We start from the raw sequence: 23,687 nt of genomic DNA, 5'->3' as shown, positions 1-23,687 counted from the left end.
AAAGAAAATTGCTGAACGATTGGAAGTCCCATGGTAACCAAATCATCATTTATACGGGGTAGAAACAAAGGACAGGCGATAGATTCTGCTACATCCAGAACGACGGATGGTTTGTCTCAGAGGTTGTCAATGCCCTCCACGTATTTAAAACCAAGTTTCCTTACAGCATCATGATCCTTGAGGTTATTGGTAGAAACGGTAGTTTCATGCCCCAACCCCACATCTTATTTGAGCCAAAATTATACTGGTAGTTGCCTACAGGTACAGTAAACTCCTATCTGACCCAGTGATACCTTGGATGAAAGCTGAGGCCAATGATATCGAGTTCCTCTTTCAACAAGACGTATGCCATTTTGGGATTCCCAGACCTTGATCTTTAGCTCCACCTATATAAATCTCATGTGTTACTTCTTTTAGGAGGAGTTAGAGAGGAAATTCTCTGACAATTCAACCAAAAGTATCTACTACTTGAAGGCCTCTATCCACGAGTACTGAAGAAAAAAAGTAGACATCGGGGACGTGGCAAAGGTCTGCATATACTTTAGGCCTCGTATCAAGCCAATGATTGGAAAGATGCCGAACAAATTGAATGAATTTATTATTTTGTACTATTAGAACTAGTAAATTTAATATTAAATCTCTACATGCCTCCCTTATTGATCAGGATTCAGTTTAAATTGGTCCGGATTTACACAAGCGACCCTTCATATTGGTAACAAACAAGTGGAAAGATATTAGCATCGTGATAGGCCTAATGGGAATCCTAAAAATTGCTAGAAAATGTCATATAATTCCTTGTGAAAAATATATAAGATATAATTTGTGCCTATAAATAGTTAAGATTTTGATTGATTAGAAAATCCCTTAGGGACAAGACGACCCTAACATTGAGTGAAGTTTAGAGGTACAAACAAAGTCGAGTCAAAAAATGATTGTGTTGCAATGATGCTATATTTTTATTTAGCAATAATTCCTTCTATATTTTTTAACAGAAAGATATAAAGTCCTCCTATTTCTCTTGTTAATCGTCCCTCATACATTCCCACATGTATAACTTCTTTCATTTTCGTCTAATTTACAACAAGGATTATCCTTACACTGAATCCCATTCGCCAGACATACGGATTCACTTCCTGAGCTGACATTTATTAGGCTATGGATAGCACAGTTAGAAGTGGTCGGATCACTCTTTCTGGCTTGGGCATCATTAGATACGGCTGTTACTTCAAAACTCTTGCAGTAATTGAATAGATCATCATAGCTCAGACTCAACATCCGTGCTGGAGTTTGATGAATCCCTGTAATGCAGTTTCTTTGATTAAGAGTGGATCGAAGGAGTGGGTACTCTGAGCTCTGTTCCCAACATATGATTTTCTCAGAGTTGAATTTGGGAAAGCATTGGCCCAGAACCATTCTTCCGGATTTACTCAAATCTGGCGAAAATACACAGATCTCTTCTTGGAAGCAGGGAGCATTTTCGGAGCATAGTCGTACACTGTTATCCATTTCGGCACAGAATGGACAAATCATTACACCCTGCTCCAGGGATTGCTTGAAAACGAATTGTAAGGGGTGTGGACATTTCTTCAATCCAGCTAGTTTTTCTGTAGTGAGACAATAGTTGGTGCAGAAACACGGGATCTTGGTTTTATTATGGGCTCTGAAATTTCGTTTGTGTATGTTTTGTTACTTGATCAATACAATGCGAATATTTACCCATCCGGTCTTGTATTCCAGGATGTTGAATGGCAGGCGGGCTCAAGAACTTCTGACTGCGATATACTTGATTGAGTGTAGGGTATTGATATGAGTAGATAATAGGATATGAAACGAATCATAGCGAGAGAAAAATATTCATATTTTACTGGGATACTCCATGATATCCTGTTGCTTCTATCTATTATGAAGTTATCATGTATCTGTATATTATCTCAAATTTCATTTGAATTAAATTATCATATTATAGGTACATAAATTTTTTATTATGCTAATAATTTTGAAATTTGAATATATTATGGATGTGCATATTTTCTCATTCCTTCGTTTTCGGTCATATTGTTCATCTTATCCTTATAATATATTTGTATATTAAATGTGAATGTCTCTGTGCAGGTCTATGATTGTTTTTTTAATCATTACAGTCGAACCAATCAATGGATCATCCTGATATTTTTATTTTAGTTCTTAAGTATCCAGAAACCCTTCTGTTAACACTTTTTTGGTCTTCAAGGCCATGGCTACCTTTAAATATTATTTTCTAACACTTGACCAGTACAACCTGAGGACCGGAATATATTTTGGATATAAAAAGGGTTCTTTGATGCTCAGAGAAGTGACAGTGGTAGAATTTAACCTCCCTCAGGGACCAGAAGCCACAACCCATGGGTGATGGGTGTATTCTAGTATATTAGAACCGGGATATTTGGTGTTTAGAAATGATGTGGCGGGGCAGTTTAAACTGCCTTGTGGCCCAGTAATTCATCTGCACAACCTGAGAGACGTAGTGGAATGTATTTTACTATACTAGTAGGTTCCTTGTTGCTGAGGAAGGGCAGTGGATAAATTTAACTTAATTTACACTAACCGTGGACTGAGATGTACTATAGAATATTGTCAGATTTCCTTGGTGCCTAGAAACACAACAGCGGGAGAAATTAAACTGTATTTTGTCCCAGAACTTAACCTGTACAACCTGTGAGCAAATATGTATTTTGAAATGTTGGGATACTTTTTTGATCCTCAAGTAAGCATCGGTGGAGAAATTCAACTTGCCTCCAGCCGAGCAGTTTACCTGTACAACCCATGGGCAGGGGTGTATTATAGTATATTAGATAGGAATCCTTGGTTCCTAGACACATGGCGGTGGTACAAAAGTCTTTGTAAACGATTAGATAATGCAGAGTGCAGACATCAGCTTGATCCATGGAGGCGAATGTAGATATTTGATATATCACTGGTTGGTTGGCTTATAGCCAAAGGAACTTTTATTGGATGGGAACAGGGATGTCATCTTTAACTTTTGTATCGTGTAATCCTTCCTTCAAAAAGAGATCTATAACATGAGCGTTAAGTGTGCCTACCCAAAATCTTTACCCTTGGTTATAAGCTAACTGAAGGTGTCCTTATTCTGGATTCGAAATCTGATAGAGAAGGTTTCGTTTCAAAACTTTTATACATGCTGCAAAATCATAACAAGTAACTTTGCAATAAAAGTGTCTAAAAGACAAAAGGGTGATCCATCTTGTTCAAACCCAAATGGTGAAGCGTAAGATTTTAAAGGTCATGGGAATGTACAAGAAGGTCATCTATGAAATAAGTTTCAACTCCAAACCAATTTGGATAAGTTAGAATAATGTATTTTTTTCAATACGTCCTCATTCACGAGCAATAACAACCTGGACATGCCGGCGAACATATGGGAAGCTCTTCACGAGGAAGACAGTATCATTGGCGTACCACGCTGTCATGTTGGTAACTTTGACAAAACAGAACGCCTCTCATGGAAAAATAATACTTTTGAAGGGTTTATTCCTGTATTTTTTTATAGAAAATAATTGTTCTATCTTGATAAAATTAATTTAATCCCGGTCTCCTTGTACAGGATATAAAAAGAACACATGTCCGGAACAAAAAAAAGGAGGATTGTACAGCCTGGATTATTATATAACCTGCTATTGGTCTATTATAAAAGAGTAGCCTTCCTTTTTTATAAAGGTCCCTTCTCTATGTGTCTCTTTCTTCTACTCCACGTGTTTTATTTTCAAGGGGCAGGGAGACTTTTATAACCGAACAAGAAGGAGAAAGTCTTTGCTGTTTGTAATTAGAGAGAAACAAATTCTCTCCGCCTCGTTCTACACATACACACATATATATAAAGTCATTGATTCACTCAATGAGAATAAAATTCCCCTCGTTTTAAATCCCAATTTATTTCTCAATATACTTTATTTGGTGGAGAAAGAGCAGGATATTGTAGAATGTACAAGAAATTAGACTGTCCCGTTTTCGAGCTAATAATGTTTTTATCCTGCACAAGGATCTTTTCTGAGATGGACAATCGAAAAACTGACTCTGGCAAGCTTACAAGCCTCTCAGACTATTTTTGACGTAGTACAGACGATTTTAGTTTGAAAAATTGGATTCTTAGTAGTAGGAGGAGGATTAATCGGGATCGGCATAACGAAAATAATGTTTAATTTATTATTATTACTTATTACTGGTATTGAACTATTTATTACTTTTTTAAGTAATGAAAAAAATTACCCTTCCCCAAAATTAAGGATTTTTACTTAGAAAATTAATATTTAAAATTTCATTTCATTTTTTTCAACAATACGATTTTAACCAATTAAAATGCCCGCATACTTGCGGAAAAGGGTATGAGAATGCTTTAACTTGAGTGGGGGTTTTTTTCCCCCTTTTATATGACATATAATATTTAAAATGGTACATGAGGCCTAAGAAAGTGCAATTTTTCCAAATTAAAATTGTCTGAGAGCCCTTTAACTTTGATAAAGACGGTTATTTATAGGATATAGTACAATTTTGATCGGAAAAATTAAAAAGTTTAATTTAAAAAATTAATTTTCTTGCAAAAAAATTTCAAAAATCTTAAGGCATTCAAAAAAATTATATTTTTTTTGGAAAAAAAAAAAACATTACACTTTTTTGAAAAGAACTTCAAAAATCCACAGCTTTTCACGACAAAATAATTTTTTTGGAAAAAATTTATACAAATTATTCTTCAAATATTAATTTTTTGGAAAAAAATTTCAAAAACCTTCTGATATTTTTGGTAGAAAATTTTTAAAAAATCCATAGCTTTTAACAAAAAATTAAATTTTTTTGGTACAAAATTCGAAAAATAAAATTTCAAATATTAAATTTTCTAGTAGAAAGGAAAAATTCCTTAATTTGTGTGGGGGGGATGGTAATAGAGCCCCTCTATCCCACACCTTGTAAACACCTCTGACGTCAGAAGTCAGTTTTTTGATTCTCTTCAGCAGAAAAGTGTTACGTGGATATGTAGAGATAAATATTAGTCTAAAAACGGAACAGTCTAATGTAAATTCTATCATATGTACACTAGAGAAGAGTCCTTTTTAGCTTCTCCGTTTTACCCCTCTTTTTTTCTCTTCTATTCTGAGGGGTAGAAATACAAGATGGAAAAAGTGAACAACTTATCTAATTTTTCACTCCATAAACTTGATGCATTATTATGCTGCTAGAGAGATATTTAGTTTATATTATACAATGTTATATTACTCTGTAATAATGATAATATTATAACTTACACGACTCATTCCATTCTGATTCTAGGATTTATGTTGGGGGGGGGAGACACATGGAGGGATAGGGGAAATTTAGAGGAAGAAAAAATTAGTGACAAAATGTTCCTATCAACTATATAATTATTCAAGATGATTCATTTTAATTTATAACTCTTGTTATTATATATAAATCAAAAACACATTTGCCTTTTTTTTAAAGAAATAAAAGACATTGAAAGTATTTGAAGGTAAGGGCGTCCACAGGATTATAATGGGGAGGAGGAGGTATAGTTTTTGGAAGCTATGTACAAAAATATTGTAAAATTAATTTTTAAGGAAAAAAAAATTCAAAAATGGAATTTAAAATATTTTTTTTTTATATAAAATATTTTGAAAAAAAAAAATTCCAATATAATTTTTTTTTGGAAAAAAATTACCAAAAATCTATAGTTATTTACAAAGAAATTGCAAATATTAATATTTTTTTGGAAAAAAAATTAAAAAAACCATAGCAGCTTGACTTTAGGACTTTTTTAAAAAACATTTCAAAAGTTTTAATTGCATAAATTAAAATTTTTCGATGAATATATTTCAAATATTAAACATTTTGGAAAAATATTTCAAAAATCCACAGTTATTTACACAATAAAAATCCATTTTTTGAAAAAAAAAAAAAAAAAATTTTTTGGAAAAACATTTCAAAGATTATATTTTTAGAAAAAAATCCAAATCTTTTACAAAAAATGAAAAGATGGAGTAAGAACCAGTCTCAAAAGGAGCTCAGTACCTAACTACGCTGTAGATGTTCCTTTTTAATGGTCAACAAATTATTTATAGGCTTTCAATTTCCTTTAAATGTCTATGTTTTATACGTGAGATACAATATTGATTATGTATTTTCTATACACCCATGTATAGTTATATATAAACATCTATATATACATATATAATGTGTAATGTATATATTATTAAGAATGTACACACCTTCTTTGGAGTGAAAGATAGAGAGAGAGGAGGAAATAAGGAAGGGGAAATATGAAGAAATAGATTTAGTATTACATACCAATTTATATGTAAGATCGTAAGAAAAAGGGTGAAACATCTGGAGGAGAACTATGTAATTCCTAGAAACAGTTTAATTTTATTTGTATATTATATGTTTAATTTGAGATGGGAAAGGGTTGCGTGATTCGATTGCATGACTTTTAGTGTTGGATCAATCCAAAAAACCTTAAAAAACTGTAGTTTTTCTTTGTTAGTCTTAGGACCGGTCCTTATCAATATTTGTAGAAACTACAACAACTAAAATGACGTAATTACTACTAATTTCGTCATTTGTGTGGCTCAGATTTCATTATGGTCCATAATCTATTTCAAAGAGACAAGATCCCTGTAGAAGATGTGTGACTAGAGCCTATTATTATACACTTTAGCCATGATTCATTATTTTCCTAGTTCCTATATTCTTCCATTCCAGCTAGGAGTGAAGAAAATAAAAAAGATAGTTGGGATACTAGGACTGAAAGACCAATGTATCAGTCCTGAGGACTGTTGATGGTAAAAAAGATTGGACTGATAAAAAGAAAGACTGAAAAGGGGGGTCGTGGTGGTGTAGATCTAGAACTGATCCAACATTAAAGACGTCACAAATATATGTGAGAATGTCTTACACGTTGTTACACGTCTTTGAACACAATTTTAACACAACAAGACTTGATAATATATATGTCTGCATTTGTTTGAATCTATTTAAGGGATACCATTTAAAAAAATATATATATTTTTTAATAGATTGATACTTGATTTTCTTCGTTTTTACATAAACACTTGACATCAGCTCACTCAATGAACTGTTACATAACAATTGCACATCCAAAATGCCTGAAAAGTTTTTATAAATAACTGCCAAACAGATACTCGATAGATGTGACTAGCTATTATTTACGAGTGCTACCATACTCACGTTGAGGTCGTATTTTACTCTAAATGTACTAATCGATCAAAATTGTAAAAAGCTGTACAATTCTAGAGCTTTTTAGGGATTTCCAATAAATGGAACTTTGATTTATTTTCAATATCCGTGCTTATCAACAACATCAAGTAGTATTCAAGCCAGTCAGTAAGTCTCTTTTTATTCAAAGAGCCTTTTGATGGAGTTAAGTATAGGATTCATTGTGAATTTGTCCATATTATGCAGTAAAAATATCAACTTAAAGTCCCCAAAATGGCGACTCCTTTCCTTATGATGCCTTTTATGACATTAATGAAAATGCTCCATTGTACAAATAGAGTCCGACATGTCATAATTTCAATTAATGATGGGACAATTCCAAAACAAATCCCAATGTCGATTCTAGTAAAAATTCCTAATGCCAATTTTGATTTATTAATATTTTAAATTACAAAATGTCAATTATTAAATTTCTGAAAAAAAATCCAAATATACAATTTAGTATTAAAAAATTTCCAAAATACTCAGGTGATGAAAAAAATTTCAATCTCCAGTTATTCATAAAAAAATATTGTTTATGAGAAAAATGTCCAAAATCCACAATTGTTCACAAAAATTAATTTATTTTTTTAAATTTCAAAAATCTACAGCAATTCACAAGAAATAACTTTTTTTTGTCAAAAAAAATTCAAAATCCCAAGCTGTTCTCAAGAAAAATTAAGATTCCTATCACTAGTTTTAATCTACTATAATTTACATATAGCAAACTATTTTACTATAATAGAAAGTAATACTCTGTGCAAGGCTCATTATCAAATTATAATATACTCCACATGAAATCTCCTTCTGAATATGTTTATATGATATAATCATGCTTCTTTCTCTCTCTCCTTCGATGGTATTTGTTTATTTATTGTTGTTATCGTTGGTTGGTTGTTTGGTAGGTTGTACTATCATCATCATCATTCATTCATTATTTTCTCATAGAGTTATTTACCATGAATATTCAGTTGATTTCCACGCAACTGCTGATATATTTATACACATATATAATTTGTAAATACATTCATTTGAAAGAAAAAACAACAATTATTATAATTTTTTTTTTTCACATTTCAATCAAACTGTCTCTAAAAATTATTGTCTTGATAGTATCACAACATGCTACTCCCTAATTTCAAAGTGATGTATCTGTTTGTTCCTTAGTAGCAAAACCCTACGTAGGGGATTATATGGAATCAGTGCCAAAATATTAAGAGGATTGTCTATGATAAATTGTTACACTACGGAGTGATCCATTAAAATATGAATACTTTGAATTGCAAACTTCAACAAGATATAATTTATTAATGTGTGTCTGAGGCCTTTGAATCATTTTTGTACCGTACTAAGGGTCAATAATGCCTTCCAGGACGCGGCGGAAGGCCTAATACCCACTACGGAGGCAGTTCTCTGTTATAGAGATCCAGTGCTGGTTACCAGTAGCTTTGAGGATCTCAGTTTTGGGATGAAGGGGCACTGCAGGCTTTTCACTCGAAATGCGCACAAAAGATGTAGTCGAGGATGTTGGCATAAGTGTTGTAGGTGGGCAATAGTGTCAAAAAAAGAGTTAAAAGTAACGTATAAGAGTCCTCCAAAAAGAGATTGAACTATTTCAAGGCTCTTTCTACCCACTTTTTTGATAGTTCTCTGGACTGTCTGGTTTTTAAACGTCAATGTCTCTTGCATGGGTTCTCATGGGATTGGGGGATGGGCCTGGTCTGTTTTCCTTAACTCTTCCAGATCCAGTTTGGCCTTTTTTGAGAGATCCCTTCTTCCTTTTCAATGTTTTTGGTCTTGCTGACAGCGAAGGCCGTGTACCTAGAGAATCCCAAATGCTAGGAGTAAGCGAATGGAAATTTGTCCATCAGATTCAAATGCAATTTTCTCGACTTCTACGGTAGCTAGAGATCTGAGAATTGTTTTGTTCTTTTTAAATAATTGCTTATACTTTAACTTACTCAATATTAATTAATTATTGAATTAGTCAGTGTTCAAATTTCAATGGATCATCCGGTATATAGGTAACGCATGTTTTAAAATGAATTCGATATGAGATTTTACGTAATGCCATCAATATTAGGACGTCTCTCACAGGGATATAAAGTCTACAAACATAAGTCCTGAACAAATGAAGAGTAGCAGTAGAGACTGCTCTGAAAGTTTTCCGAACTTATAAAGATAGAAGGTATATATTCTTTTTATTATTTGTCATCTTAGCTTCCTTAGGACTCTATACACTTCTCCCAGCGATGGCCCAATCTCTGTAACCCGTACAAATATTAATCGGTGTAATTGTTCACGAGACACTTATTTTGTTTTTTGGCTCAATTAATCCGAGTTGGATTGACTCAGTTGTGTCAAATTTGAACTCAACTAGCTTTTATATATCTGATGTTGTTTGAATCTATTAAAAGATTACACATTCACAAAAAAATATTTATCAACAGCTCGATACTCCATTTTTTGTTCAATTTCCCAAAAACACAGCCATTAACTCCCGCTAACGACTGTTAGATAACAACTGCGACCCCAAAATCCCCAAAAAGTTTTTTAAATAACTCTCAATAGATGCTGGATAGATGTGACTAAATTTTATTTATGAGAGTTGCCATCTTCACGTTTAGATCAGAATATTTTCAGACCACTCCCGTTCATCACATCATTATTTTTATTGTATCAGACAACTGTTTTTTTTAAACTTTAAATTAGACTTTTTAACTTCTTTTTTTCACATATAATTTGTATTTTTTTAGGCTATGATCCGCCAAATGCCTTACTTTGTCACATGACGTTTGTTGTGCTATACTTCAGCTTTGTTTCCCCTAAAGCATGGGAATACAATTCCTTGTAGATCCCTGGTTGTATATATGATATATATTTTGGTCATTATTTTATAACTATTAATAAATTTTGCAAATCTAACAGAAATACTTAAAGTATAGCTATGATATTCATAAAATATATTACTAAGCAATATTATTAACCAGTATCGAATAAAATACTATGCCTAATTTGAATGTTTTGAAGTACTTATATATGTACATAGGTATTTTAAAGGACTGCAAAAAATAGATTTGAAAGCAATAAGAAACGTTATATGATGTATCCTTTTTTTCTTATTTGAGTGACGCCAATATTTCCTACATTTGTTCGACAGCGTTGGAGTAATTTGAATTTTCCGATAGAAATGAGATCTTAATTTTCTCACTATTTTAATTCTACATCAATTTCTCGATGTACAATTTCACATTGAAGGTTTATTTCAGTTTTACTATATTTCGTCAAATGATTGTTGAAACATTTAAGGAGGGTTGTGAACGAAACGCAAAGTTGAACGGCCTTCCATAGAACGAGTGTTCAGTGAAATAGTACAAATCCAAATCCCCAGGTTTTCACAAAAAATTTAAGTCATTAAATTACGAATATTAAATTTTTTTGACAAAAAGTTTCAAAAACCCACAGCTATTCGCAAAAAATTTAAAATATTAAGTATTCTGGAAAAATATTTTAAATAGTAAATTTTCCTGGAAAAAAATTCAATTAATAAATTTCCTAGTAAAAAGGAAACATTCCTTAATTTAGCGGGCTACATCACCTCCAGCCCACCCCTTGCAGACACCCTTGATACGAGGATGTGAATTCAGCGTCCTTTATTAAACTAAGGAATCCTTTTCGAACTTATGACCTTGCAAAGAACAAATAGTTATTTAGGAAATGAGAAGGGAACTTATTAATAAAAAAGTGTAAGATCTTTTTTAATCAAATTAAACCTTTCAGAATAAACCTATAATTAGGTATCTTTGCACACCAACTCTACTGTATTTGGGTGCTCCAATTCTCCACCATATATAAATACATCAACTAGACACGTAAACATGCAAAATCTTTCCTCATAAGTATGAATTTCCTCTTTCAAAGAGTGTCTAGAATCATTATTTTGTTTTCATGAAGAAGGAACCTCACTCACTTTTCTAATATTGACATATAATTATCATTATATTAGGAGCCACATTCGTGTTAGGGAATTGTTCGTTGACTTATAAAATTATATGAGAACTTAATTCTGAATTGTAAAAATTATTACCAGGTCCAAGGTAATTATTAGTGCTGAAAATCATTTGTATTTTGGGTATATTAACAAAATATACCAAAAACCAAAATGATAACCTTGACGACAATGTGAAGAGTGTTTGGGTGGAGAGCAGCTTAACTTTCATGAATTTTCATTGGATCAAAGTCAATCAGCTGTAACAAGGGGGAAGAAAATAAAAAGACATTGGCTAGAATTGATCCGATATCAATCCACAATTATATTCTGAGTACATCAATGACATACAATTATCACTCTACTACAAATCCTTCAAGGTTAATCTCCGTCTTTTATGATCCCACATGAATGTTCAATCGGATTTTGAATACAATTGAATGTAGTAGAAAGTCAGCAGTTCAATAATATCAAAATCAGATTACCAATTCCATAAAACGGGCCTGCTAAAAAATACGTTCTACTTACATCACTAATAATTATCAACTATGCTATAGAGCGGGTACTAAAAAACTTGGAGTAGCTCCACTACCTTTCAAAAAAACGTATGGAATCAAGAAAATACAACTCAAACTCAATTGGTGATACTTTTCAATAAATATTTAGCTATATTTTTTATTCAATATGTCCACCTTCACAAAGAATAACAGGCTCGACACGCCGGCAATCAGAATGACAACTCTCGATGATGAAGGCATTTTCCATGGTGTACCCCGCTGTCATGAGGGCAGCTCAGAGTGAATCAAAATTTGGGTAGAAAGTGCAGTAGATATTCTTCTCCAAGAGAGCCCAAACTGCAAAGTCCAGAGGATTGAGGTCAGGAGTGGAGGAGGGCCACATAGAGGCAGGCCAGAAGTCAACCATATTTTTGCTGCATAATTTTTTATTCTTCCTACCTGTAAGGGGGCTTTAATGTACTTCTTGATGTTGTAGGCAGTCTGGATGGAGATTCTAACGGTCTTTCAAGCCTTCTCAGTTCTGACACCAACACGGAAGAGATTGGGTTACGACGACATTTTTATATTTACAGACATGGCATAAAAACAATACTTGTTTGATAAGTTTCAGCCTTTGTTTTGTTGTGCAATAAAACCTAGATATTGAAAATAACGGCAATAAAATATTGATTAAATGCCTCTGCAAGTTTTGGGTCTACACTCTGTCGTAGCAAACAGAATATAACTTTATCAACAAGTTTTGCAGTACACTAATTAGAATGAACGTGAATTCTGGTCTCTTCCTACATCAATTTGTTGATGTTGTACTAATAACAATGGCAGGAATACTTTATAATGTATTGATACAATGAGTCATCGCATCTATTAAAGTACAAGAATATTATTGGTTACAAACAACCACCCACAAATATTTGTCATTTTGAAGTGAAAGAGAAACAAGTTTGAAATTTCTTATGATTGGCTCTGTTTATGATGATTCCTTCTTCTTCAAAAGAATAAGGAATTCAATAGCAGGGGAGACCATGAAGACAACCTCCCCCCCCATATATGTACCTTAGGGTGAGGCTTGGGTTAACAAAATTATTCATTTTTGAACAAAATGGCCGTTCCTTTTTTTGGTACTAGATCCTGGAAACTCCTGTGAGAAATTGCCGACACTCTCTTCTCCAGATGCTCTTAGATAGAGTAGTCCAAGGGGTTCGCATCTACAGAGGAGGGTGGTCACATGTTGAGGTCTCAAAAGTCTGTAAAGTTGTCTCTGAGGAAGGCTTCGGTCTTAGGAGCACTCTGAAACAGAGCTCTATCTTGAGATGAAATAAAGTTGTCCCCGAACTTTTCCCTGGCCCAAGGCACCACTTCTTATACAGAAGTGTGAGGCACTCCTCAAGACCATGGCGAAGACTGTAATATAAGTCCCTGGTACGATAAACATTGGCACTCCAAAACCCGAAGCTCCTTTGATATAACTATGGGGGAGATGCCGCGTAAGAGATGCCTCAAAATTTCACTCCTTTGTTACTCTATTTTACTCGTTCTCGTTGGTTTTGCTTTTAATTCAGTCGAAACTTTAAATAAGGAATCTTGAGTCACGAAACCTATCTTTCACCGAGTTTGAAGACAATCGAGGAATAAATGCATGATTAATTAAAATTTAAATTAAGAGTGCCACTGGATGAAAGCAAGCCTGTATTTGTTTTGAATGTCTATTCGACGGTTGAGACGTTGTCACAGCATAATACACATGATTTGAATATTTAAGGTAGGGTATTACGTAGGTCAACGGGCTGGATGCAGGCTAATTTTTACTACCCCCACTGGTTTTTTTAATAGCCACGGTTAGCGTGTAGGTCGAGTTCCACTTATAGAACCATTTCTATCAGCTTATGATCACTAATTTAAAAAAAAAAATGGTTAGGCTCATTCAAAAACGAAGTTTTTTTGGATATAGTCGGGATATTCGCCTCACCCTACTGGCCATAATATGTGATTGTATAGATACATACAATTCCATCATTACCTTTCATATAATATCTAATTACTTTGTATTCATATTAAAATTTAACAATAATAACAATAATCTTCATTTGATATTCTTTATGAGATAGAGACTATCAATGGCATTGCTACGTAGGCATTCAAATTTGGCAAAAAAAAAAATAAATATATATACTCATTTGAATTTCAAAACCATTTATATGGAACAATACCAAATGAACAGAGCTGTTTGAATGGAATATTACACCTCTGCCTATGTCACAATTACATATATCGGGTGGTTCATTGAAATCTGAAGACTGACTAATTCAATAATTGATTAAAGTTGAGTGATATTGAAATTAATTCATATTTCGATGTATTAAAGCATACACCCTTAGGAGTAAATCAGGAACAACTTGTGCTCAATAGCTTACCTACAAGTCCAGAAAAACTCAATTCAACGTATTCAGCAAATTTCCATTCACACAATCCAAGCAGTTGGGGGTCCTCAGAACTATCGCCTACGCCGCTAGTAAGTCCGAAACGTTGGAGAGGAAGAAATGCTCTCTAGACAAGGCCAAAGCTAGAAATCATCATTGCCGCTAAGAGCAGCTATTTTTATGATTGAGAGAGTTTTTACAAACATATATTTATAGTAACAATGAATAAAGTACATCTTGTTGAATCTTAAAATTCAAAGTCTTCATATTTGAATGGACCACTCGGTAACATCTACTCTATTAATGATATTTTTTAATAAGATCCTTATGGAAATTCATTGTATGTACAATACATATATATATTTGCAAATGGCAAATCCTTTTCCGTCTTGGATTATTAGTCATTAGCGTTGTTACAACCTTCAAGAAGTATGTGTACTGAGTAGGGACGTCATTATACTTTTCCCACTACAATATCTTCAACAATTTCGTTAAACAAGTATTTGTTTTTCGTGTGGGAAAAGCTCATAAATTTGGTTCCAGGCCTCTCATGTTGAAAAAATTTACTATATTTTTTTGAGAGTGTCCCTTTCTTCTCTCATTATTCACCATGTAAATGCAGACATATTTTTTTATTTAATTACCTTTTTTTAGTTAAATTAATAAACTTAAAATAGTATAAAACGTTTTTGTTTTTTATTTAAGAAGAGTCTAAGGAGAAATGGGTTATATATGAAATATAACTCATGGGCATGAAAAGTCCATGGTCTAACCAAGAAATTGGATTTATTCATCAATATACTTACCATCAAGAGCAACACAATCATTTCAGTACCGCTCTAACCTTTCAATGCCATATTTTATAAGACTCTTATTATTTTGCCTCAAAATGGTCCTCAGTTTCAGCGATATCTTATCTCCAAGTATTTTTTAATGTCTACAAAAAGTCAATAGTACCTGGGAGACAAATCTGGAAATTAAGAAGGAAGCGGAAATAGTTGGAAATTCAATTTATGTACTTTAGTCATTGTTTTGATTGACTTGTAGGGGTACTAGGAAAACTGCTCCAGAATAAATTGCCATGGAGGAAAATTGCCTGTATTTTGTTCAAACTTTATGATGAATAAGACCATATTATATATTCACTTAACATTATTAATAACAAATATCTAACTATACTTGTTTGTTCCATTCCCCATAGGGAGTACCTTCAAGTGTGAGTAATATTATTGCATTACAATTTCCTTGCAATTTTTTAAATTCAATACAATCTTCTAAGAAATTGATCGAGAGGATTGATAAGGAGGGGAAAAATAACTATCTTAGGGGCTCATAAAATGTGGTTGAATATCCTCGACCTTGGATTCGTCCAGCGGTAGTGTGGGATTCCTAAATACCACCGCCACTTTACCCAATACATCCAAGGAACCCCTGTAACCCCAAAAAATATTTCGAAGCATCATACACATTATAAAAAAAGTAAATTGAAGAAATGAGACCAAAGCCGCCCTTTACTTGAACTCGACTGAACTCAATGTGCAGTATTTAATTGCTCAAACTCCATCTAACACTATTATGACACATGTTGCTTCATAATAATAAATAAATAACGATAATAAAAATTATGTAGTCTTAGGCATATTAGTGAAATACATGAAAGTGACCACGAAAATGTTTTTCCCCCCCACTCTATAATTTATAAAAATGATCGAGTAATTGAAGGATGCGAAGATATTATTATACTATCATGGTCGTACATAAATTCTCTTGTTTTTTTGTTAGGTTCTTGCTGTTGTCCAACCATGGATGATTGCGAATTTCCGTATGTTTTTATACCTATTTACTATGTTATTATTTGAGCGTATTTTACCCTATTGCTAAAAAAAATATGTGTATTTTTATATAGGTTTATGGAATACGAAACAACTGCCTGAACAATCTAGGTAATCTATCATGTCAAAGGTATGGAATGAGGAAGTCCAATGCGGCCAGATGGCTATTGGAAAAATCGGTTAATAAGAGCTGTTTATAACTGTAATTTGTATCAAAAAAAAAAAACGAAGTTTTTTTTTGTTTGTTACGGGAAGAGACGCAATGATTAGTGGACAACGTTCTCTGCAAAAGTTTTAAGTCTTTTTAAATCAGATTGTGGGAGTTCAAATCCCAGTCGCTCCTAAAAAAAGAAATATAGAGGGAAAGTGGGCGAATTCGATGGGTGGTTGACAGCATACTCTCGATTTATTCAAAAACTACACTGTTGAATCTTGTTTGACCCGCTGATGACTCGGCTTAAAATACTCAACCCTCCTGTGTTTAGTGACTTGGGTGTGAGAAGCATATCTGATTATTAGGATTTTCTCACTATAAATACCCTGAGAGGAATTTTAGTGTCGGAGTAGAAGGATCCCTTGGTAGTTTGTGTCCAGTAACCTTGTCAGACGCAAGAATTGTCTTGAAGCATCCGGTAGAGTCAATGATAGCCCTGGTGCCGTTTCCTGCTCCAGCTCATTCCCCAATAGTTGATCTTCGCATCCCTTCCATAGTTTTTGTTAATATTTTTGCTATACAGTTGGAACCAAAGGCTTGTTGAGACTCTAAACCTCTCATAAATGACCGTTAACTCGGACTTAATGCCATTCTGAAACTTCTTGACGATGTAAAACGTTGTCTAGGATTATTTCCTAGGCTCTATATCAGGGGTGTCCATATTTGGGAAATTTTATTCGTAAAAAATTTCAAAAATTAAACTTTTTGAAAAAATAATTCTAAAATCCGCATGTCTTAAAAAAAAAAAACTATTCAGAGCTGTGAACAAAAAATTAAATTTTTTGAAGAAAATTTAAATTTTAGTTTTCTAAAAAAAAAAAATTAAAAATTATATTTCTATTATAAATTTTTTTGAAAAAATTTTCAAATATTACATTTATGGAGAAAAATTTCATAGTTATTTTCAGAAAATTAATTTTTTTTTTTGACAAAAAATTTTTGTAGGAAAAAACTAAAAAAAATATTTAAATTTCAAAAATGAAATTTCAAATATAATTTAAAAAGAAAAAAAATTGAATATTAATTTTTTGGAGAATAATTTCATAAATATATAGAAAATTAAATTGCTTCGAAAAACAAAATTGAAAAATTAATCAAATAAATTTTCTAGTATGAAGGAAAAATTACTTTTATATTTTTATTTTGGGGGTGGGGGCCCTCCATACTCCCCTCTGCGTACGCCCCTGTGGCATATCCATGGATCTACTATACAGATTTAAAGAAAGACTCAAAATAAACATAAAACACGATCAGCTTGAGAGTTGAACCCTGCTACATCCCTCCTACGTTACATAAACCCTCATATATATATACTAGTACCAATTGATTTTCCTATAATGAAGATGGATTTGCTCCTTGGCCTCATTCATATGATTGTACATATCAAATCTTAGTCATAAATGACGTTTTATTTATATGGATTAGTATGGATAAGGGAATAATCATATCTAATTACTAGTTGAATGAAATGGGATTACAATCCTTCTAATAAAAGTGTATTTTATAGCATATAACTCAATCAAAACATGTTGCAACATATCATATACCCTTTCAAAGCTCCCCCCTTCTTCCAGCATCTTCTTTAATACAAACACATTGGTTAATTATACATATATTTTGCGTTTAAGAGCGAGGACAGTTTCAAGGCTCAATCAGTCGGAATTGGGCAGACTTAAAACTAGTAATGGGAGAACTCCCAAAAGGACCCGATGCCGATGAAATTTTAGTAAAAATTCCGGCCATTTGGGAGATCACATGATTATCTATATATATATTTTTCATATTATGTGAAAAAAATATTAAATAATAATTTATTTATAAAAAAATTGAAAAATTTAATTTTTGTAGGAAAAATTCAAAAAATTCCAGCTCTTTTTTGAAAAAACATTCAAAAATTAAATATCCAATATAAAACTTTGTAGAAAAATCAATCCAATATTAAACTATTCCAAAAAAAATATCCAAAAATACTTAGTTATTCAGAGAAAAAATTAAATTTTTTGGAAAAAAAATTTCAAATATTAAATTTTGTGACAATCATTTCTAATATTAATTTTTTTAGTAATGAGCAAAGATTACTTAATTTCGTGGAGCTATTTTTTTTATAGCTTAGAATAATTATTTAAAAAAATCGGTATCGCACATTAAACATTTTTTTTCCGATGCCTACTCCAGAAAAACTTAAAACAATAAGCTTCAACTTTCGTCATTGAATCACTTTCTGTCATTTGCGTTATTTCTCTATTTAATGTCCCTTTTTTGGGGGAGGGGGCAAAACCAAGCCCCCCAAAAAAAAAAAATATATATATATATATTCCGTGGACGTCCATGGTTATGTACAAGTACCAATGTATGCATAGTTGGTAAATTTAAAAAAAACAAAGACATCACTCTGAATAATATTTAATGACCTAATTTATAAGCCACGGTTTGTCTGTATGAATGTCGGAATATATGAGAGCAAGTTACATTTTGTGTTACGTATGCATACATACCTTGTGATGTAAATCGAAAATATATATTGATTTACGAAATAACAATGTGGCCGTATTAATGAACAATTCCACGTATTTCCACACACAATATAACGTGTATATCAGGGTGCACTCTATATACTGATCCCTGATGTATGTCATATTGATATCCTTAATAAAATAATTGCATAGTAATGGAGTCGTATAAACGAAATATTGCAGGAGTTTGTTGTTTGTTTTTTGTTATTGATCTCTTATGTTTATGATAGTTCACGTGTGTAAATGTTAAGATTTGAGCTACATATAAACGTGGCTACGTTAAAATTGATTTTGTTTGCTTTTGTTGGTGAGCGCTCTAGAGACCACATGTTTCATTAGTCATCCCGATATATAAAAAAATATATATAAAACCATTATAATTCATATCTATTGTTTCATTCTTGAGAAGGGAACACGACATATGAATTGATATAAATATTATTGTATTGAGTAGTTAGATGGGAGGGTTCAAGGTTGTTACGCCTTAGGCGGTTTAGCCCTGGGAAGTTCTGCCCTGCGGAAGTTACGCCTTTATACATATATTGTTGGATAAATGTATGTTCCACTTATAATTTTAGGGCTCAAAATGAGTCTCTCCCGCCTTGAAGTCATTTGTTAATGCATTTTTGCATTCATTAGTGTAAAATAAGAGCATTTACTTCAATTTTAATCTATTTTAAAATATAAAATATCAAACATGAAAGTTGCACCTTGTTATAATGAGTTCGAATCTACTCCTTTATAAGGCGTTGTAATTCATTGTAATAAGGAACAACATTTATTTCATATGAATTGCTACATATAAAATGCCATATTTTCATAATTAATTACAAAGGACTTCAAGTAAAGGAACTATATGCTATAATATAATATGAAATATGCTTTAATATATATTTGAGGGAGTACCATCCACAGGGCAGACCTTCCCAGTACTAAACTGTACAGGGAGTAACTTCCTGTCACCAGGTGTGAGTATGCTTATAAAAAACGGAGTGTTGCACTGAGGATTTCTTGGGGAGGTATATTCTATATTATTATAATAAAAAAATTGTCTATTAGCAGAGGCCTAATTACTCCGGGCAACCTTAAGTATTATAATAATCAAACAAGTCTTCAAATAAACTTAAATTAATTTATTTTAAATTAATCACAGCCTATGGATTCTAAAATAAAGGACTCCAAGTCCAACTTAATGGCAAAAATATAGGTGAATCAATAAATTAAAGAGAATGTTTAAAAAAAAAGTAATTATAGCACTTTCTATTTGTAATAAAAAATATGTTATTAAAATTTATTTTTTAAAGTGTTCTAATTTCCATGCAACACCCGGTAATGGGAATTTTGTAGCTATTACTTTTTCGATATACAAAAATATATTCTCCCCCGGTCTTCCCTAATAATGGGTAGCAAAATATGGACCGTTAATTAATGTTAATTTGACCTTTAAATAGGAATGTTTAGTGATTATTCTTTGAAATTCTGGTTCAGCCATCCTTTGTGCATAAAGAAACTATTATTAATATTATGTGACCTTATCAGGTTGAGTGAGAAAAGAGCCCAAAGGCAACGCTTTGTTGAAGTTGAGGCGGCGAGGATTATGGATATTTTGATACGCTCCAAGAGCCTATTTTTTAGGTGACCAAGATGAAAAATGATGAAGAAGACCTCTCCAGGAAGGCAATAAGTGGGTTAGAGAAGAAGGGATCGGAGTTCTTGCCCAACTTGGAGAAGAAGATCAAGGAGAAGCTCACTAAATCCATGAATCCCCTTACCTACGACTATTCAGTGTCTCCTAGGACCATAAAGAGGCCCGGGAAGAGCGAATAAGGACTCTTTTAATACACAAAGATCCCACAACATCTTCTGACAGAGGTTATGAAGGCACAGAACCTCTTGAGTCCACGTTTACCTGCCCCACCTTGTATACTACCTACGATAGTTAAATAAAAATCGTGAGCTGTATATTACATTTAAACATATTATATGATGAATAAAAGGAAAAAAATTAATAGAACGCAGCATAAAATGTAACATATGCTAAATTATGAAAATTAAATTATGTTTTAATGGTAGTTGAGTGTTTATGTAATTGGATAAGTAATTGGTGTACTATATATATACATTTTTCGTCTGGCAATTAGGGTTATAAATGTGAGAAATTCTATTTTTTTCTTCATAAATATGTACATGGTATTTAAAATAATAATAACAGGCCATGCAGCAAAGCGACAATGTATACTTTTTTCTTCCTCTTCCAAAGAGCTGAGAGAGAATCAATTCTTATTTATGCTACCTACTAGGGGTGTGTGTCGGTCCACGACCAAATTTTACCCACAATTCAGTCTTAAAGTATTTTTATAGAGCGTTATTTTGGTCCAGACTGGGATCTTAGACTGTACATAGATTGAAATTTAATCATTTTTAAATCGTGCCTCGATTTTTTTGAATTGTGACAGGCTTTCTTCTCCAATACACTTCAAACTGCAAAGTCCAGAGGGTCGAGATCAGAGCTGGAGGAGCGACATATGGAAGCAAGAAAAAAGTCAGCTGGGATAAATGAGATAAAAAAAACCTGCAGCTTTTTATTTCAGGTGTCGTTTGGTTGTGTAATGAAATCACAGTATTAAAATTGACATTAAATACTATTGCAAGTTTTTTGTTCCGCAATCCGTAGTAGCAAACAGAATTTAATCCTCATCAACAAATGATGCACTATGAACTAATCATACGTATTAGTTCATGATTGGGTTTACTATAAGCCAGACCTGAGGCATAGACAAGAGAACCACACCTTTTTGGGTCGTAAAAGGTTTGGTAATTATATAAACTGTTTTTAAATGACATGTTTTCCATAATTATTTAAAAATATTATTTTTGACTGAGGAGTCCAAAAGTCGGCCATTTATTTGATAGAGTATTTTTCTTGGCTTTAAACACCTTACTAGACCATTGCAATCCTTACTGGACTTGCTGATGTTATAGGGAGTCCGGCAGCTCTCTGATGATGAATACTGCATACATACTGCACACCACTGTCATGATGGTAGCTTGGAGCAAATCCAAATTTGGATGAGAGGTGTAGTAGACATTCTTCTTCAAGATGCCTAAGCCCACAAAGTCAAAAGGTTTGCGGTCAGGGATGTAGGAGGTCCATATGGAGGCAGGAAAGAAGTTCGCCATATTTTATAAGCATAATTTTGTATTTATATATCATAACTATCATTTAATTTTAGATGACAAATGCATTGATGGCAAACTTACCTTAACTTGTTGGATATAAATGGAGTAATTGCAATTTTTCTTGGTAAAAAATTAAAGCTTTTTATCAACAGCCATCGTCAAACTTGTCATGGGTATTTGTTTTTTAGTTTATTTGAAGAGTAGATGGCGTATCAAATATGAAAACGTCGTCAAAACAAATATAACAACACGTACTCATTAATACTAAACAATTTATATTGGACATGAAATGAGGACTATTGCCACATTATAGAATTTAGGCATTGAATAGATAAAAGACTAAAATTCACCTCTATATATATATATTCAAAGATTCCTCACATCAACCAGCGAGGCTCAAGTCGAAAAATACCCAACATATCCTGTACAAGAATTGGAAAACAGAATAATAATGACGAATAACATACGAAGTTTATTAACTTGATGGAAGATGATGTGATCTTTAAGAATACGTTCAATGTATTATACTTTCACTCTAAATCTATCAAAACTCAATGAAATTGAATAAAGAAAAAGTGTGTAAATCAATGTTTTATGTATAAAGTAACAAAGAATCGCGGAATAACTAGTTTCAAAAAGATTTTTAGTCGTAATGCCTTCTATGCTTTTAAAATACACATGTATTTGGTTGTCCACTGTTGATGATTCTTCTTCTTTCATTTTAATCTGTGCTCCTAAGATTGATGAGTTGTACACGAGTTAGTTCCTATGAAGCTCGAAACTATTCCCAACAATTATCGAATAATAACTCCAAAGTTAGAATAATTCGATAATTAACAGCAGATTTAGGACCTTTTTTCTGTTTTCTTTTCAGAAGAAAGGTTGCGAGATGCACAAAAGTTAACGACGTGTCCAATGTTATTACTACAATTATTCCTATAATAACTAATAATGATATTCTAATGGTAAGAGCATTCGGTTATTCATTGTTTCAGCATCAGTAATAATGTAATCATAATCCGATTCATATGTTTATGTACAAGGGTGTCCGTAGGATATTATATATATAATTTTTTTTTTTATTATGGCTACCCAAAAATCATATGGGGGACTTGGTTTTGGAATTTTTTTGGGAAAAGAAATCAAAAATTAATTTTTTTGTCAGTAGCCGTGGAATTTTAAATTTTTTATGGGAAAAAATGTATTTTTTTGTGATTAAATGTGTAATTTTGAAGAGTTTTTTTTGAACAATTGAATATTTGAAAAAAAAATAATCAAAAAATTATATATCTAAAATTTAATTTTTGAAAAATTTTCCAAAAAATTTAATATATAAAATTTAATTTTTGTAATTTTTTTCCAAAAAAAATAATTTTCCAAAATCAAAAAATTAAGCCCCAAAATATAATTGTTCGGGTGCCCCTGTATGTGTATACGAGTGTGGCGTATTATACCTTAAAGTACATACCATCCATATTTTCCTCACATAATGATGGATCAACACTTCTGAATTAGTTCGCTCCACTGAAAATCAAGTCGATCTTAGACCGTTCTAGGATTTTCAGACGACGGGGTCTCAACACTAGTATATACCATATGACCTTTGAAATGCTCAAGACGCTTTCAAGCATGGGCTACATATGTAAATGTATTATTTATAGGGTTACTCCTTGTAGGAATAAGTGAAATACAATCACGCACACACACTCACACAAGGAGAGAAAGGGGAATAAAGTGACTCTGTGTGATTTATATCACAAATCTT

General features: G+C 32.5%; 1 long non-coding RNA gene across 1 annotated transcript; it reads right to left on the bottom strand.

The window, feature by feature from the left end:
* Nucleotides 1–929: 929 nt before the first annotated feature.
* LOC121130238 (uncharacterized) lies at nt 930–1,922 on the bottom strand. The gene is made up of 2 exons (XR_011783835.1): nt 1,717–1,922; nt 930–1,660 (listed from the first exon to the last, which is right to left on the bottom strand). It is a non-coding gene; the product is annotated as an uncharacterized lncRNA (long non-coding RNA).
* Between the last annotated feature and the right edge of the window lie 21,765 nt (nt 1,923–23,687).

Source organism: Lepeophtheirus salmonis, chromosome Z (assembly GCF_016086655.4).
Source record: "Lepeophtheirus salmonis chromosome Z, UVic_Lsal_1.4, whole genome shotgun sequence".
NCBI classification, from domain to species: Eukaryota; Metazoa; Arthropoda; class Copepoda; order Siphonostomatoida; family Caligidae; genus Lepeophtheirus; species Lepeophtheirus salmonis.
The sequence above is the reverse complement of the archived record's forward strand: the minus strand, read 5'-3'. Positions and strand labels throughout refer to the sequence as shown.